Source organism: Schistocerca serialis, chromosome 1, assembly GCF_023864345.2.
Source record: "Schistocerca serialis cubense isolate TAMUIC-IGC-003099 chromosome 1, iqSchSeri2.2, whole genome shotgun sequence".
NCBI classification, from domain to species: Eukaryota; Metazoa; Arthropoda; class Insecta; order Orthoptera; family Acrididae; genus Schistocerca; species Schistocerca serialis.
Window position 1 is genome coordinate 387,258,339 of NC_064638.1, and position 8,148 is coordinate 387,266,486.

Genomic DNA, 8,148 nt, shown 5'->3' on the forward strand with positions numbered 1-8,148 from the left:
TCGTAAATTACGTCACCTTTTGACTGTAAAATTTTTTTGTAAAACTCAATATTGCGATTTTGGCCGTGTGGCCATTATCATGTGGAAATAAACGAGCTTTAGCACATGGCAGACAAAAATCATCTGACATTGCATGCATATATGTCCACTCGCATGATCGAAAGTGGAATAGTAGGTTACACAAATAAATAACTACACAGCTAATGGATAACCAAGAGGTCATTTACAAAAAAAATCTGTGCTACAAACCAAGGATGTGCTGTAAAGTCTACAAAATCCGATTTATTATTTTTTCTGTTGATTGTTATTTATGGCTATTCAGTCACCTGAAATTGAACTTCTGCACAGTTCAAATAAATTTATGAAACACACAAAATACTATTTTACAAAACTGAAAAACAAATTGGGAGCAGAGCAGGTAGACACTCCATGAATGTAGCCAAAATGTTTTTGCCAATGAGACATACAAAGAAAATGAACTGCAACACAACATTTTTTTCTCTTTTTTCCCCAACTTGGCTGTTATTTTGGCTACACCCATCATGTTTAAATAATGAAAGAAGACACTGGTACAACATTTATTTTTAACATTTTTATTTATTTACTTCCTCTTTGAAAACACTGTTTGGTACACTACTGAAAATTAACACAATTTCCCCTTGACAGCACTTTATTCATTATACTTTTAGAATCCAATCATCACATCTAGAAAGTGTTATGTGCCTGCTGAATTACCAGATTTTGTCACAAGTCAAAGGCATGATTTTGATACAAGAACATTTGTATATGTATAGGGAGCTTACTCTCATTGTACATATAATAAACAAAATACAAAGTCTTTTAACATGATTTGAACTTCTTTTTAAGTTGTTGCATACACAATTTCCTCTAGTTTGTAAATTTCTTTTCTTTCACATACTTGTATATTATAAATGGAATACTTATCTTCAGAAGTCTCTCTTCAATGTCATGTTTATCACAAATTGTTGTATGAGACAGAACAAATGTTTTTTAAAATTATCATGTAGTTCTGTTGTGTGACCATGACTATTTAGAGACTCATACAGCTGATCATGGAGTGCTCTTTCACTTGCATATTTCAAATGAGAATGCTCCTCACTATTCTCTTTAAATGAGGTAAACAAATGATTTTCAGTCACAACAGAGGAGTAGAGACTGGTATTACAGGTTTCACAATCATCTGGTACATCTGGCTGTTAGTACATAGCCTGCTACATAGGCTAAGGATTGTTGATCTTCTACAGACTCGATGATACCATCTGAGTAAGAATAAATTTCCTCAGGTGTATCAGTGTCTTTCATCTTACATTCACTTAAATGTTCACTCGTACCACTAGCTGCCAAAAAGTGACACAAACTGCTCAAGGGAGTGTAATCATTATTTTCACAGTTACTTACAATCATGGCTTTGAAAGGCAAAGTCATATGATTGACAACACAAGTCTTCAGAGCTTGTACAAACTGAAAACAAGTTGGGTTTGTATTAGCAATACCATGTTGTCTTATACAACAAAAGAAATTTTATAAAGCATCTTCATTGAACGCCTTTAAATTTAAGTACTTAAAGCCAACCACTTTCAAGGTCTTCCACAAGAAACTAATAGACTGTAATGTAATCTGCCAACCTTTTATGAAGCTAAACATATTAGTCTTGTTTCTTCCCGTTTTTAAATCTATTATTTGCCAGCTGCCTATTTCCCTCAATTTGCTATACCACATTTCTAAATGTGGCGAATTTTCTGATAAAGCACACCTAAATTGTTTTCCATTCCTGGGATATTGCTCATTACTGTTGAGTGAATCAAAGAGATTATCTACCTTTTCCACAAACTCAGCTGTGTGTATAGCTTCATATGGGAATATGTGAGTAGAAACATGTTTCAATTGCAGCTGCAACAGTATGGCTCATTTGGGCAGCAGCAACTTTTACCTTCATTTTGACATGGGAGTCAGAAAAGTTAAAGTGTTGTGCTTTTAATTTGGGCAGAGTTTTGAACCATTTTTTTTATCCAAAAAGAACACTGTACTGATGTACTCACTTTGCTGCTTTGTGAGGTTCAAATTGAATTTTATTATCTATCAAAGCATTTCTAGTGTTTTTGAGCAGATGTGGTACATCATAAATGGTAACAATTGGTTGATTATTGACGACAAAATTAAATATACTGGGCTTTAACAAATTTGCTTCACAGTTGCTTAAGGGCCTTTTGGTTTGTTGCATTCTGGTCACATACAGTACAAATCACTTTGAACCCAATATTCTGTAGTTCACTTATGATGTGAACAATGAGTGATTTCAAATGGGTGTAGTGGAAAGTGGTTGCAGTAAAGTAATATGCTAGAACTTGTTTCCAAGTTCTGTGAATGCCTTTCAGCATAAAAACCAATGCTTGACTAGCAGCTACCGGTGAACGTCCTAAATGACCCAAGTCCTGATACCCATAGATTAGCTGTTTGCGTGCATCATAGTACATACCATCATCCAGAGACATTTCATCAAAAAGTAGAGCACAATACTTGTCATTTTTATGCATATTACTTACTTCCCTTGCTAAAAAGTTTAATAAAGCTGGATTAAGTCCTGTATCAAATGGTATGTGGGAAAGCACTCCCTTGAGCAGCCTGACAGATGGAAGGGAGAAGTATGTGGCCAAATATCTGTACAACCGGGGACTACGCTTATAAATAGATAAAGCAAATGCCTTATCTTGTATAGACCACCGTACTGCTGTGGGCTGCATATTGGCATTTCTTAACTGACTATTAATAAAAGTTTGTCACATCATTAAACTCTTCTTCAATTAACTGAAATTTCCTGTCATCATACAACTCTTTCAGAATTTTCAATTTATTCCTCTCATTCTGTAGCTGCTTTTTCAATTTACACACTCTGTAAACTGTAATTCTATGCAATTGATACATTTTGTGTTTTCTTGGAGTTAAATCACGTTTAGAAACGCCAGATCCCATTACACCTGCACTACTTTCAACATTATAAACAGGTGAGGATAAAAAGCTGTACTCACCATCATCTGTGCTCTGTAAAGGGGGACTGCTTTGTTGTATTACTGTAGATTTTGCATTGTGACCTGTCTCTTGTGCGCTTATATTTGCACCCGATGTGGTGAAACCGTCACCACCACCACCAGTGTAACACAGATGTGTGGGGGGAGGATGATACAACACCAATTCCATGTGCTTTGGTATAACACCAGGATTTAGCCTGTGTCTAGTAAAGTTCACAAAATCTGCTTCATAAAAATGATCATCATACACATAATAATAACTACAGTTGACACCTTCATCTATATTACAGATCAATTTCCACTTCTTTAAAGTCTCACTTTTTGATGCAGCTGGAAATTTATAGAAATGTTTATTCTTGTGTTTGGAATTTATTTTTACATAATAACTACTCCTGCATCCAGGAAACTTGCACGAGTATTTCAATCTCAAACTGGATTTTCTCTTCCCGTATGATCCATCCTCATGTGTCTGAAATGTTATTCAAACCAAAAATTAGGAACGAGAAAAAAGATCAGGTATGGTTTACACTGATTAATGTTAAAGAAAACTCAATGTGAAATTAATTTCACTATCAAAAATCATATTAGTTTATATCTAAATGCAGCTATCCTGTACTGAAGTATTGACAACTGCTATCATGGCTTGTAATCTGATGTGTTATTGCTACAAAATAGTGAAAAAACGAAACAAATTCTCATTTCTACTACGGATATGCGCATCACTATATACAACTGCGTGAGCGTAGTTGCACTATATTCTATATTCAACACTACTTCGTTAAACAGTGCTACCAGGCGGTAGAAACACTGCTTATTGTACCATTTCAGTATATTTCAGCATCTAGATACCAAATTCAACTGTACATTATCAGTAACAGTTACAGCTGTAAATCCTTATTACATTGTGTTGAGCATTAAAGTGCAAGAAGATTTCTACTGCATTGGATATTGCCACAATAATACGTGTAAATGTTCAACTGCGTGAAGGACCTGCTTTGTGGGACTTCGAAACAAATGTCTTATTATGTGAGAACACAACCTTTGTCGATACAACAGCAACAAACACTTTTTACCTGGATAGAGTGTTATGTACTGTACAGAATATTTACTGTTGAAAACAGGAAATAGAACATACTCAAGGCATTACGAATCAATTGTAACACATCCAATATTTGGTATGTAGTAAACGGCACAATAAATAATACTTATTATGTCACTAAGAGTACTTCGTGGCAAAAAGGAAGATGAATCAAAGCTGGAATTATATTCTATTACAGGATTCGGAAAGTTGAATACAAACTATGTCAAAAGCTGCTAGCATGGGATTCTCTATGAAATAAAAGGAAATATTAACAGAAATATGAAATATACTTACCCTTTAAGTAAACTGAGCAACGGAAATTGTATTTCTTTGCAGGAACAAATGTACAAGAGTCCACAGAACGTAATGTGATGATACAACCTCGTGTTTTATATGAAACAAAAGGGGTCGACAGAAGCGTCCAACCCCACGCGTCGGCTTTGACCCGTGACGTAAGGGTGTTGTCGTGTGTGACGTCATGACGACGTGGAGTTTGGGTTGAGTGTGGCGTGTTTGTAGATGTCATCGCGTTGTGGTTTGTTCTGCTCTCTGGTGGTATGTTCAGGATTTTCGTTTGTGTGGTGTAATGGGCTCAGTTTGCTTTTGCTCAATATCCAGAATTGTTAGTGTCGGCTGTGTTTGTAGTTGAATTCGTTTCAGTGAGTTAACGATTTTGTGTGAAGGTTAATTTAGTGTTGTTCGCTGTACATCGAGTGGTAATTTTAGTAAAATTAATTGGTTGTTGTTTTTGTTCAGGAATGGATATGACGGATAAAATTAACAATGCGCAGGTCAAGGGACGTGTTCGTTCCCAATGTGTGGCTGTGTATGTTGATATTGGTCTCAGGAGATGTTTTTGAGCTCTATAGGCCAAGGGAAATGTTTGATCCTAATTTATGGGATCGGGAGCTGCTGTTGAGCTATATAGGTCAAGGGAAGTGTCCGATTCCAGATGATATTGTGTTTAGTGGTATTTGGAGAGTTTTGTGATGTCGGTTTTTTTCGTGTCATTTTGTGTGGTTTTGTATGGGGGTGGGTGTCTAAATTCGATTACATTTAGTTTGCCCCCACCCAAAAACACCCCATTTCCCGTGCTTGTCCCGTTAGTGTCATTAGGCTTTTTGTGGAAAGTGTGTGTGTTTGTTTTTCGATGTATTTTCATCCTCATAATGTGTACGTACCGACTTTATATGCGCCATATTGGAATCGTGGTTTATGGTCGTTTCCGCCATATTTGTGACGTCATGGGTCAAAGCAGACGGGCGGGATCGGACGTTTCCGTATTTCCAACAAAAGTACAAAAGTAAATACTGAATCATCACACCATAAAATATTACAAATGCATCCAAAAATTAAGCAGAATAATAGCAACACACTTACACAGTAATTTAAACGAAAAATCACGATCACGTTGCCACGATACCAAAACAATTATGGAATACTACGTCATCCAATAGGAACACGAGACTATAAATTGCTAAACTTGCAGCGCTCCAAGTGGCCTGGGACCAAACCAACGTCGTGTTACCGGAACTCCCTATATGAGTTTCACCCTCCTGATACCACAGTCTAGTGGTGGGCAGGAAATCGCGATCTGTGAGAAATCACAGTGATTGAGAAGTCACAGATATCACAATAACAACTTTACAAAATCTAACTGCGATTTCAGTCACAGTTAGCAGTCGCAAGTATCATTTCATATTCACCGCCGTGAGTCATCTGTTGGCCGAATTCCGTACTGCCTTCTGCGATTTCAGTGACAAATCGCGGCTAGAAGTCGCAAGTAGCAACTAGAAAGCGCAGTTAACAGTGCTACCTGTTGGCCAAAGTTCGTACTACGCTCATCTCTGCGACACGCTATCGAGTCTAACTGCGATTTCCGTGACAAGTCGCAACTAAGAGTCGCAAGCAGTAACTAAAAAGCGCAGTTAGCAGTGCCATCTGCTGAGCAAAGTTCGTACCACGCTCATCTCTGCGATACGCTATCGAGTCTAACTGCGATTTCCGTGACAAGTCGCAACTAAGAGTCGCAAGTAGCAACCATGGAGGTAAGAATAAGTGGAGATGGCGCTACGTATCCCAGCCGTACTACGTTCTGAAGCCATTGGGGCGTGGCTCGCTGCCATGACACTCTGACCAAAACATTGCCAGTGTGCTATAGCGCTACGTGTATTACAGTAGCTAATTGCACCATGTACGCATGTAACGTCATCAGATTGGTTGTTTCAAAGTTTTTGTTTAAAATAAAATCTCGTAAAGGCGAAATTCCGCGTTTCTTCTGATTAAAAATAGTTTTTGATGTAATATTACGAATAGCTAGTCTTCAATGTAAACGATACAATTTTGTTAATTCAGTAATAAACGTGTATCACAAACTAAATAATAGAAACTGAAAACTAAGTTAGCTATACCCTCCCTCCAAAGCCCCATAAATACATCTTGTTTGTAATACGTACTGGGACATTTCAGTTACGTTACACTACTGGGAAACACTGTTCATTACCACCAATATTTACTGAAATACGGTACATAGAATGGCAAATCTACACAGTGTCCTCTTTAGGCCTATACTTTACGCCAGTTAATGTAGTGTTAGCTTTTAATTTGGTACATGATGAAGACAAAGTGAGTTACTCAACACTTCGATTATCGACGATACTTACGTATTATACTGAAACGTGAACTTGAAAACTAAGAATTTAATTCTTTGAATTAACATACCTTTAGGGTGTGTAGGGAAAACTGATGGTACAGCATTTTCTCGGAGCCTTACTGTTGAAAAGGAAGTTCCGTCTATGTCCTCTTCTCGGAAATGCTGAGAACATATAGTGCTCCATTTAGACGCACGCCAATTCTTCCTCCTCACGGCATTCTCCCACAGAGCTTTCCGACTTTCATTTTTAGGAAATCTAAAATCATACAGGAGAAAAACACGCTATAGTACAAGTACCGATGTAGCACATGTTCATTCACAATGAAGTTGTAAAATCACACTTAACGAGACAACTTACACATGAAATGTTATTCCTTCGATTTCGCATCACAAGCAGAACGATTCGTACATCCGAACACCATAATAGCGCAAAATCCTTGCAAAAGCGAGCGACAAGCCTATGCACACAGTCCGCAGCTCGTGGTCTCGCGGTAGCGTTCTCGTTTCCCGAGCACGGGGTCCCGGGTTCGATTCCCGGCGGGCTCAGGGATTTTCTCTGCCTCGTGATGACTGGGTGTTGTGTGTTGTCCTTAGGTTAGTTAGGATTAAGTAGTTCTAAGGGACTGATGACCATAGCTGTTAAGTCCCATAGTGCTCAGAGCCATTTGAACCTATGCACACAAGCTTACAGCAGCAATGTTTTGGTCGGATTGAGATGGCTACCCTCTGCTTCACATGGCTTCGCAGCTGTGACGTCACGGCTTCTCCCTCTATTCTTACCTCCATGGTAGCAACTAAAAAGCGCAGTTAGCAGTGCCATCTGTTGAGCAAAGTTCACACTATGCTATTCGCTACCGAGTCAAACTGCGATTTCTGTGACAAATCGCAACTAAGAGTCCCAAGCAGCAACTGAAAAGCGCAGTTAACATTCTTTTCCTAGTGCCATCTGTTGATCGACGTACGTACTTCGTTACGAGAGCCTTGTGCCTCACGAGATCGATGTGCTGTGTGTGACTGTGTGCATAATACTGAATATGAAGGGCTTATTTCAATAGTGGTAAAAGTCCACTTTTGTTCATTTTGAGATACAGAGTCGTAAAGTTAAATGAGTGCTGAAAAATCTGCAGTTGAGATACCAGAAATATTCAAGCATATGGCTTCTTGCTAGAGATGAACCTTTATTTATGTTTGTTTGGATCATTAATTTCAGAAGCATTATAGACAAAAAAATTGGATGTAATGGACTTGTACCACTATTGAAATAAGCCCTTCATATTATATGACGACATGCACATTCGGCATCAGTTATGGTTGGTGAAACACAGCTGTGACTCTGAATGTATTATATTAATAAGAAGCAACATTGC